Source organism: Elephantulus edwardii, unplaced genomic scaffold (assembly GCF_000299155.1).
Source record: "Elephantulus edwardii isolate Elephantulus edwardi_28Jun2011 unplaced genomic scaffold, EleEdw1.0 scaffold00194, whole genome shotgun sequence".
NCBI lineage: Eukaryota > Metazoa > Chordata > Mammalia > Macroscelidea > Macroscelididae > Elephantulus > Elephantulus edwardii.
The window spans coordinates 4,252,738-4,265,037 of NW_006399944.1; positions in this window are offsets into that span (position 1 = coordinate 4,252,738).

Below are 12,300 nucleotides of genomic sequence, written 5' to 3' on the forward strand. Positions count from 1 at the left end.
TCAGAGTCCTCTCCAAAGTCCTGAAAAGTATTTATGTCAGTTTAAAACTACAGTGCACCTAATTCGTAACATAATACAATCATCCACTATGCATCTGAGAGATGGACAATGAATAAGGAAGATAGAAGAATTAATTCCTTTGCGTTGTAGCTATAGAAGCATACCAAATACCCCATGGACTGGCAAAAGAACAGATAAATCTTGAAGAAAATGCAACAGAGTGATCCTTAGAAGCAAGGATGGTGAAGCTTCATCTCACATACTTTAGGTGCGCTGTTAAGAAAGGTTATTCCTTGAAAAAATGGAGAATGGGCCAAAGGGAAGAAGATCGTCAATAAGATTGATATACGGTGGCAATGGACTCAAGTGTGTCAGGGAGGATGAGGATGGAACAGGATAGGACAGGGACCAGATCTATTGTTCACAGTGTATGATGTAAAGAACTTTTCTAAGTGTTAAAATGTAAGGAGTCCTTTTAAAGACTAAGGTACGTCTGATCTAAGCCATGGGATTTTCAATTGCTCCATATGCATGTAAAAGTTGGACAGTATATAAAGAACAGTGAAAAAGAAATCATGCCTTTCAGTTGTGGTGCTGGCAAAGAAATTGAATATGTCATGGATTGCCAAAAGAACAAACACAGTCTGTCTTGGAAGACATGCAACCAGGGTGCTCGTTAGAGATAAAGATGTTGTACTTCACCTCATATACTTTGGGCATGTTGTCTGGCAATGAGAGTCCTTGGAAAATGATAATATGCTAAAAAAAGTAGAAGACTGTAGCAAGACAGGATGACTTTCATAGAAATAGATTGATGCACAGACTGCAACAATAGACTTAAGTATGGTGGTGACCAAAGAGATGGTATATGATAGACATGCTTTTGAATCTGTTATTTATAAGGACACTGTCAGATAGCACCTAACAATATTAATAAAGTCAGTTAATCAAGTTGTCTTTGCATATGTTCTAGGATTTAGCTGCTATTTTTTGTATCAGTTGTTAATTTCTAACTTGATTCATTGTTTTACAGAAATATGAAATTATTTTAAATCTCTTATATCCTCTATGTGATAGGTTATATTATTACCGTGTGTGTGTGTGTGTGTGTGTGTTTTAAATAAAATTTTTATTTTATACTGGTTTACTTAAAAAGTTATTATACATTTTTTTTTCACATGGGATTTTTCCCATTTCCTTTACCCACTCCTCCTATTACTAACTTGTTATTGTGATATACCATCGAGTTGGAATCAACCTGTAACTGACCCTATTACGAATTAGTCACTCAGGAAGAGATTGCTCATCCTCCCATGGAGAAGCTGGTAGCCACGCAGCACAGCTTCTTTCTACTAGGTCACCTAAGTCAATATAAATTCAGTTCAACTCACTTAATTGCTGTCAAGTGAAAAAGTTCCTTGAAAGAAATGAAAATGCAAAATATCCAAAGCTCTGAGATAAAGCTAAGACAGTCTCCAGGGAGCATTTCATAACAATAGGCACACACATTAAAAAAAGAAGAAAGAAGAAAAATCAATGATCTAACGCAATGCCTTCATTAAATAGGAAAAGAACAACATTCTAATCTTATAGCCTCTAGAATAAAAGAAATTTTTAAGGATAAGAGATAAAATCAAGAGATAGAACAAAGAAAATCAATTGAAATAATAAGACCAGGAGCTGGGTTTTTTGAAAGGGTCAATAAAATTGACAAACTACTGCCAAAAGACAAAAGGGAAGACAGAGATAATTCAACTAATAAATGACAGAGGTTAAATCACAACAAAACAAGATGAAATTAAATCAAACATATAGGCATACTTTGAAAAAATAAACTCTGATAAATTTGAAAACCTACAGAAAATGGTCAAATTCCTTGAAATTCATACCCTAGCCAGATTATCAAGGACAGATTGACAATTAAACAGAACCATCACAAAAGAAGAAATTGAAAAGGTCATAAAAAGAATTTTCCCATAAGAAAAGCCCTGGACCAGATGGCTTCACAAGAGAATTCTACCAAACATTCATATAGAATTTATCACTAATTCTACCTAAATTATTTTTTAAAAACCTGAAAATGAAGAAATAGTCCCAGAGTCCTTCTATGAAGCAAGCATAATCCTAACACCAAAACCAGGCAAAGACATTACCAAGAAAGGGAACTTCATATCAATATCTCTTATGAATATAGATGCAAAACTCCATAACAAAATCCTAGCATATAGAATCCAAAAGTAGTTGTTGTTATGTGCCGTTGAGTCACTTGCGACTCATAGCTACCCTATGTACAACAGCCGTAAATGCTGCTCTATCCTGTCCCAATCCACTGTCTCCAATACACCCATCCTAATTACCCCAGTCACTGAATCGATCCACCTCATAGAGGGCCTTCCCCTCCTGTGCCGCCCCTCCACCCTACCAAGCATGATGTCCCTCTCCAAGGACTGGTCCTTCCTTACTACATTTCCAAAGTATGTCAGACAAAGCCTCAGAATCCTTGTCTCCAAGGAGCCACATGGTTTAACCCTTTCCAGGATGAATCTGTTTGTTTTCCTAGCAGTCCATGGTACCCTCAATATTCTTCTCCTGCACCATGGCTCAAAGGCATCAATTCTCCTTCTATCCTCCTTGGTCATATCCTCAGTCCAGCTTTCTGATGCATAACAAATGATTGCAAAGATCATGGCCTCTATCAGATGCACCTTAGTCTCCAGAGAGACATCATAACTCTTCAGTACTTTGGAAAGGTCCCTAACAGCAGACTTTTCCATCGCAATATGTCTTTTAATTTCCTGGCTGCTGGTACCAAGAGTGTTAACTGTGGAGTCAAGCAAACTAAAGCTGTGAACAATCTCAATCTTTTCACCATCCATCCTGATGCTGCCAATTGGTCCAGTGGTGAGAATCTTTGTCTCCTTGATATTGAGCCTCAATACATATTGAAGGCTGCAGTCCTTGACCTTCTGCAGCAAGCACTTCAGGTCCTCCTCAGTTTGAGCAAGCAGGGTTGTGTCATCTGCATAATACAGATTGTTGATAGATTTTCCACCAATCCTGATGCCACATTTCTCCTCATAGAGCCCAGCCTCCTGGATAATCTGTTCTGCATACAGGTTGAAAAGGTACGAAGACAGGACACATCCCTGGCATACGCCCTTCCCAATTTTAAACCATGCAGTGTTTCCTTGCTCTGTTCTGACTACTGTCTCTTGGTCCAAGTACAGATTTCACATTATCACAATCAAGTGTTCTGGGATTCCCATTCTTCTCAAGTCCAAAAGCATATTAAAAAAAAGAAATTCGTCATGACCAAGTGGGATTCATAACAGGTATACAAGGATGATTTAACATAGGAAAAATAATCATAGTAATTCACCATATTGTTGTTGTTGCTATGTGCCAAGTTGCTTGTGACTCATAGTGAGCCTAAGTACAGCACCCCTGAAACCTGCTCTATCTTGTGCCAACTTTATTGTCTCTGGTGTACTTACTGTCATTAGCTCAATCACTGTATCAGTATCTCATCAATGTCTCCTCTTTCTCCATCCCTCTATTCTTCCAAACATGATGTCCCTCTCCAAGGTCTGGCCTCTCCTTGAAACATCCCAGAAGTATGTCAGACAAAGCCTTAGAATCCTTGCCTTTAAGAAGCAGGATGACTTCACCTTCTCTAGGATGAACTTGTTTGTTCTCCTGCCAGTATATGATATATTCAAAATTCTTCTCTAGCACCACAGCTCAAAGGCATAAATTCTCTTTTTATCATCTATCTATCAATGACTACATTGTTCAGCTCTCTGACACATGGCAAGCAATTGAGAAGACCATGGCCTGGATCAGGCACAGCTTAGTCTCCAGACTGACATCATTGCTCTTCAGTACTCTAGAGAGGGGGCCCTGAGAGTAGACTTTCCTAATGAAATTCATCTCTTGATTTTCTGGCTGTTGGTACCAAGAGTGTTGATTGTGGGGCCAAGCACATGAAAGCTGTTAACAGTTGCAAACACTTCACCATCCACCATGATGTTCCCAATTGGCCCAGTGGTGAGAATCTTTGTTTTCTTGATGAGCCTCAATACATATTTAATGCTGCAGTCCTTGATCTTCTGCAGCAAGCACTTGAAGTCCTCCTCAGTTTCAGCAAGCAGAGATGTGTCATCTGAATAACTCAGGTTGCTGATGAATCTTCCTCCAATCCTGGTGCCACATTCCTCCCCATACAGGCCAGCCTCTTAGATGATCTGTTCTGCAGCAGATACAGATTGAAATGGTATGGAGACAGAATACATCCCTGGTATACACCCTTACCAATTTTGAACCATGTAATGTTTCCTTGCTCTGTTCTGATGACTGCCTCCTGGTCCAAGTATAGGTTTCAAAAAAGCACAGACAAATATTTTGGGATTCTCATTCTTCTCAGAGTCAGCCACAGTTTGCTGTGATCCACACAGTCAAACGTCTTTGCATTGTTAATGAAACACACATAGACATTCCACTGGTTCTCTCTGCTTTCAGCCAACATTCATCTAATATTTGCTATACTATTCCTAGTACCACAATCTCTTCTAAACCCATCTTTCACATCTGGCAGTTCTCTGTTGATGTGCTTCTCCAGTCATTTTTGGATAATTTTCAGCAAAATCTTGCTTATAAATTTGTAGTTTCTTCAATTCCCAAACAAGGGTTTTTATATAATATTTGGTATAAAATTTGGCTTCCCATAACAAAGATCCAACTCTGCTTCCTGGTAAATACACTCAACAAAATTGTAATATAAGGGAATTTCCTCAACATAGTGAAAAGTATATATACAAAACCAAGAACCAATAGAATTCTCGATGGAGAAAGATTAAAAATATTTTCCTTGCTAACAGGGACCAGACAAGGAAGCCCACTGTTGCCACTTCTGTTCAATATTGTACTGGAAGTGCTTGTTGGGTTAATATGACAAGAGAAGAAAATAAAAGACCTCCAGATCATCAAAGAGATGGTTAAACCATCACTATATGCAAATGATATGACTCAACAACAACAACAAAACCTATTACAGCTAGTTGACTAATTTAGTAGAATGGTAGGATATAAAATCAGTATCTAAAAATCAGTGAGATTCATTTACAGTAACAAAGAAAACTCAGAGAAGGAATCAATAAAGCAATACCATTTGCAATAGCCAACAACAAATTGAGATACTTGGGAGTAAACCTACCTATAGATAATAAAGACCTATACAAAGAAAACTACAGAACATTCCTTCAGAGCACAATAAAAGAACCAAAGAAATTGAAAAATGTACCCTGTTAGTAGATAGGAAGATTCAATATAGTGAAAATGACAATCCTACCAAAAAATATCCATGTGTTCATCTCAATCCCAATACAGATAACGAATTTATTTTTCAAAGAAATCGGAGGAAAATTGTCAAGTTTATTTGGAGAGGAAAGAGATCCTGAAAAGCAAAGCACTTCTTAAGTACAAAAATGAAGTGTGAGACATACCGTTCCCTGATCTCAAATCCTACTTCACAACAGTAGTAAACAAAACAGCACAGTACTTGTAAAATGACAGGCATATAGATCAGTGGAACAGAATTGAGACCAGAAATAGGCCCAGCTATCTATAGTCAACTGATAATTAATAAGGAAATAACACCTATCAAGTGGGGAAATGACAACTTCTTCAGCAAATGGTGCTGGCAAAACTGTACTGTTACCTGTAGAAAACTGAAAGAGGATCCACACCTCACATGATACACACAAATCAACTCAAGGTGACTCAGAGACCTGGAAGTAAAGCCCAAAACCGTCATCATCTGAGACAAACTGGGATCAAGCTTAGACGATCTAGTCTATGGTATAAAGAGACTACCAAATACAGCCAGAAAAGCACAATCTAGAGAGGAATAAAATTGATTAATAGGACCTTCTAAAGATTAAATCCCTTGTGTATCAAAAGCATTTTCCAACAGAGCAAAAAGGAAACTGACTGACTGGAAACAAACATTTGGCAATACCTTTTCATATCAAAAGTTTACAGAATCTTTTAGGGCCTCTACAAGAAAAAGACTGATATTACAATTACAAAATGGGAAAAACACATGTATAGAATTTTCACAGATGAAGATATTCAGATGGCCAATAGACACATGAAGAAATACTCAAAATCACTGACAACAAAAGAGAAGCAAATAAAAACTACAATGAGATATTACCTCACTCCAGCAGCAGTGGCACAGTTTAACAGGACAGCAAATAATAAATTTTGGAAAGGATGTCTCTAGATAGGAACACTTATACATTGTTGGTGGGATTGTAAAATGGTACACTTACTCTTGAAGGCAGTTTGGTGGTTCCTCAAAAAGGTGAACATAAACATTCCAGATAACCCAAGTATTCCACTGCTTGGAATATTCCCCCAGAGAATGAGAACTGAGCACAAATGGAGACCTGTACACCAATGTTCACAGCAGCGTTATTCACCATTGCAAGAACATAGAAACAGCCCAAATGTCCACCACAATAGAAAGGATTGGGAAATTTTTGTACGTTCAAATGATGGAATACTACACAGCACAAAGGAACAAGGATTTTTTTTAAATTACTACCTAACTTAGGAGGGACTAGAGAGCCTTATGTTAAGTGAACTAACTCAGTCCTATAACGACAAATACTATATAAGATCATTATCGTAGAATGTGTATGAGGATCCAAGGTGGGAGGGTTAGAAGGGAGTGGGGAGGGGAGGAGGGAGGGTTAATCATAGGGTCATACAATTTGATGGGTGGTGGGTTAAGGAAATGGGAAAGATCTGGTGTGAATAACAATGTGTATGGACTTTGTAAGTAAACTAGTATAAAATAGAAATTTTATTTAAAAAAACAAACCAAACCCAAGGTATAGCTGACCCTCTGCTGGGTTTCTGAAGCTATTATATTGACCATCTTTCTCCTGTGGAACTGCTGGTGGTTCTGAGACGTCTTCATGTTAGTAGCACAACTCCACATGATCTAGGCCCACAAAGAACACTTCTTTGTAATCCGTTTTTTGCATTTCAGTTCCTAAAATAAGTCTTGCCACATAATATTATTTAGTTATTTAATAAATAAGTAAAATTCTATATCCCAAGTATTTTTCTAGGTTGCTTTTGTTGTTATGTGCTGTTGAATTGATCACTACTCATAGTTACCCTTTGAACGATAGCTCAGAACCCTGTCCTATCCTGAGCTAATCTCACACATCTAGCCCTATTGCCACAATCATTGTGTCAATCCATCTCATCCATGGTCTTCCTGTTGACCCTCTACTCTTTCATGCAGCCTGACCTTCTCCAAGAACTGGTCCCTCCTGTAAATGTGTCCAAAGTATGTTAGATGGAGTTTCAAAATCTTTGCCTCCAAGGCAAAATCTCATATCACCCTCTTCAGGACAGACCTGTTTGTTCTCTTGTCAGTCAAAGTTATGTTCAATACCACAACTCAAAGTCAACAATTTTTTTTCTGCCATTCATAGTCATTGCCCAGCTCTCAGATAAATAACACACGAGAAGACCAAGGCCTGGATCAGATGTACGTTAGTCTCTAGATTTGTATCATTGCTGTCTAGCACTCCGGAGAAATCCTTGACAGCAGACTTCCCCAGTGCAATTTGTCTTTTGATTTCCTGACTGCTAGTACCAAGAGTATTAATTGTGGATCTGAGTAGGATGAAATTGTTAACAACTTCAATCATTTATCCTTCAGTCATGATGCTGTCAATTTGTCTGGTAGTAAGAATCTTTGTTTTCTTGATTTTGAGATGTAATCCAGGCAGCACATACTGCACATCTTCCTCAATTTGAGCAAGCAAGGTTGTGTCATCTGTATAACACAGGTATAACAGGTGATGAGTCCTTTATCTCTATTCATATAAAATCTTTCAGACACTAGATGTTCAGATCATTCAATCTTTATCTTCATTATTTCATCCATACCCATTCACAGTGAACTGTATTCAGGTTCTCTTACCCATGATGTAACATTTTATTCCCCTATATAAAGAGAAAAGCAAACCAAAACTATGATGAGTTAGCATCTTACTCCTGTAGCAATGGCATAGTTTAACAGGATGGTAAACAATATATTTTGGAGAGGATGCAGAGAGCTGGAACGCTTCTACACTTTTGGTGGGATTTTAAAATGGTACAACTACTCTAGAAGGCAGTGCAGGGTTTCCTCAAAAAGCTGAGCATAGAAATTGTGACCTAGCTATTCCATTGATAGGAATATATCCATAGGAAATAGAATGGAGACAGAAATATACATTCTTACACAAATGGAGAAAATGGAAACAGCCCAAATTCCATCAACAAATAAATGGATTGAGAAATTGTGGTATAATTCATACGATGGAATACTATGCAGCACTTAGGAATAACAATTTTGAAAAATATTATATAACATGGGAAAGAGTGGAAAGGATTATGTTGGGACAAATAACTCAATCTCATAATAATAAATGCTGCATAAGACCATTATTTTAAAAATAGAAGGATAGATAGTAAGATGTGTCCAAAGTCCAAAGGAGGAAGGGGAGGGAGGAGGAGGATAAAAAGAGGTGGGAGAGGTGAAATAACAGATATTATTAGGAGAGGCCATTCCTTGAAAATGATATCATGGTTGACAAGGTAGAGAATCCTTGAAAGAGACGAAGACCTTCAATAAGATAGATTGACATAGTGACTATAACAATGGGTTCAAGTATATCAGAGATGACGAGGATGGTACAGGATCTAACAATAACTAGCAACAACATTTATATGATAGTATATTGACGTACATAAATTCAGAAAGATTTCTCATTTAAATGTCTAATATAAAACAAGATCAAAACATTTTCAGTGTCTATTAACGTAATAACAGACGAATAAGTGATGCTATAAATAACAAGTTGGAACTCTGTCCTATCCCATGCTAACCTCATAATATCTGACATACTCAAGCCGTTTGCTTCAGTCATTGTGTCAATCTACCTGGTTAAGGGTCTTCCTCTCTTTCACAGAGCCTCACCATTCCAAACATGATATACTTCTCCAAGGATTAACTCTTCTCACAACACACACAAAGTATGTGAGATGAAGCTTTACTAGTGATAGTCAAATATATTTTTTGTTTTAATTACCAAATTATAGTTGTTGTTGCTGATCACCTTCAAGTTGAGCACAACTCATAGTGGCCCTATGAACAAAAGGCTTGAAGGCTTTCTATAAGTATTGACATTTATCAAAGTTCATAAAATTTCCAGAGGCATGTTGCTTAGGAAGTGGATGCCAACACTGTCCACCATAAGTAACCATAATCACATTTGATAACCCAATGGCACAAGGTTCAGCATCACAGCAATTTCGAGTTACAGTATTCATACATATATTTATGCAATAACTTAAAATTATTAAATTTTAATAGAATTTATTCTACTAATTTGATTAGTTTTGTAGAAATGTTATATACTACACATTAGACTAATACTACTTTGAGAATCTCTCACTGTATTAATCATGTACATGGGTATGTAATGAACACTGAATAACTTGTCCCTCTGAGGGCTTCAGGGAAGTTCTTTCAGCTATAGTTATAACAGGGGTAGCTTTAAAGCAAAGAGAAAAAAAGAGCCACAGTTTTAAGGCTAATTTTATTTCCTAAGCAAATGCCCTTTCTGATACACCAAATGGAAGATAACATTTTTGTATTTTTAGACAGAATTTATAGAAGGAGAATGAACAGTGAAAGCAGAATGTATTAACCCATATGGTCAAAAAGTTATCCTCAGAGAGAAGTAACACTTTTAATCTACTTTTTCTCTTGGAATGCTAGTCTTATATGGCCAGGGGACAGTGTGACAGACTAGAGGTTGGAGTCTCCATCTGAAAACATGGAAGATACCAGATTAGTTAAACAGGTTGACTGGACCCAGGATACAAAATCAAATGAATCTAAATTTAGCCAAAAGGAAATTTATCATAAGGAACCCGGTTCAATAGATAATTTATTTGATACAGAATAGGTGCAAAGACTATTTTAAGTACTTGCATGAATTGTCTCATTTAATCCTCATAATGGAACGGAATATATTATTGTTGTCTTCATTTACAGCTGAAGACGTAGAGGAACAAGCATCAACTGAGTCACTGAAAGGTACACAAAGAGTGGAGTACAGACCATGAGAATAGGAAGCAGAGCTAGAGTGCCTAGAGAACAAGTGAGTTAAGGGTCTTATCTGGTAGCAGTAATTGGATTAAGTGGAGCTCTGTCAAAGGCACAGGATGGAATCCATCAGCTAGCTGCTCCATGGAAGAAAGATAATCAAACTCCCCTCTGGGATTAACAGCCTCAGAAAATCCAACTTGAGAATCTCAAAACTGTACACACAGCAACAACAATAACCCAAAGGCTGCATGTCACAGGCAATTTGAATCTATCAACGACTCAGGAGTGAGATAACAGTCTTCTCCTGATGCAGTTTACATTCTTAAAAACCTCAAAGAGAATCAGTCACTATCAGAGTTTAAGTTTTTGAGTCATTTTGAGTTCTTGAAACCCTCTGTTCAGCATTCAAAATATCTTGAAATATATTCTACCTAACTTGAGTCTTAGTGAGTGTATCGTTCTTGGAAAGGATTCATACCACAAATCACACCGTGAGGGACCATGGCTTCTCTAGGAGGGAACAGGAGTGCTGTCAGGAGAAGGGAATTGCTGTTGAGAGACCAAAGTCTACATTAGAAGAGCAGTCATAATAAAAATAAAATAATCTCCAAAAGAGCAGAATCAGCCCTGATGGAAGAGATGGAAGGGAAGGGAAGTATGTTAGAATTGGGAAAGTGAAACAAACATTAAATGAAAGATATCAGCAGTTGGCTAACATGTCAGCTGTGAGAACAGCTTGCTTTAATAATATGTATTTAGTCTACACAGCCACTAAAGGATAAATTGAGGGAAGATCCCTGACCAGATGGATTAACAACACACTGAAGATGGCAATGAACTCAAGCGTGTCAAAGATTGTGAGGATGGCACAAGCTACGACAAGATTCAGATCTTTTGTTTATAGGGTGACTATGAGTCATGCTTGATTCAACAACATTTAACAACAACAAACATACACTGCAAATAAGAAAATACAGGATTTCTTCTTTGGCTACTGTGAATTTATAACCAAGTATTTTATGCAACAGTATTTGAATGTGATTTACATATTTATCTAGTTAAGAATTGAGCAAAACATTACCTAGGTACACTTTTCTTCCCTAATGTGTTGTTGTTGTTATGTGTTGTCAAGTCGCTTGCGACTCATAGCGACCCTATGTACAACAGCCCTAAACCCTGCTCTATCCTGTGCGAATTGCACTGCCTCTGACGCACCCATCCCGATTACCCCAGTCACTGAACCAATCCACCTCATAGGGGGTCTTCCCCCCCTGCGCTGTCCGTCCACCCTCCCAAGCATGATGTCCTTCTCCAAGGACCTGTCCCTCCTTACAACATGTCCAAAGTATGTCAGACGAAGCTCCAGGATCCTTGCTTCCAAGGAATATCCTGGTTTAACCCTCTCCAGGATGAATCTGTTTGTTTTCTTGGCAATCCATGGTACATTTAATACTCTTCTCCACCACCACAGCTCAAAGGCATCAATTCTCCTTCTATCCTCCCTAGTCATTGTCCAACTCTCTGATGCTTAACAAGTGATTGCAAAGACCATGGCCTGTATCAGACCTACCTTAGTCTCCAGAGACACACAGTTGCTCTTGAGTACTTTAGAGAGGTCCCTAACAGCAAACTTGCACATGCAAATACGCCTTTTAATTTCCTGGCTGCTGGTGCCAAGACTATTGATTGTGGAGCCAAGTAAACTAAAGCTGTGAACAATCTCGGTCTCTTCACCATCCATCCTAATGCTGCCAATTGGTCCAGTGGTGAGAATCTTTGTCTTCTTGACATTGAGCCTCAATCCATATTGAAGGCTACAGTCCTTGATCCTCTGCAGCAAGAGCTTTAGGTCCTCCTCAATTTGAGCAAGCAGGGTTGTGTCATCTGCATAACACAGATTGTTGATAGATCTTACCCCAATCCTGATGCCAAATTTCTCCTCATAGAGCCCAGCCTCCCAGATGATCTGTTCTGCATACAGGTTGAAAAGGTATGGAGACAGGACACATCCCTGACATACGTCCTTCCCAATTTTGAACTATGCTGTGTTTCATTGCTCTGTTTTGACGACCACCTCTTGGTCCAAGTATAGGTTTCTCATTAGCACGATCAAGTGT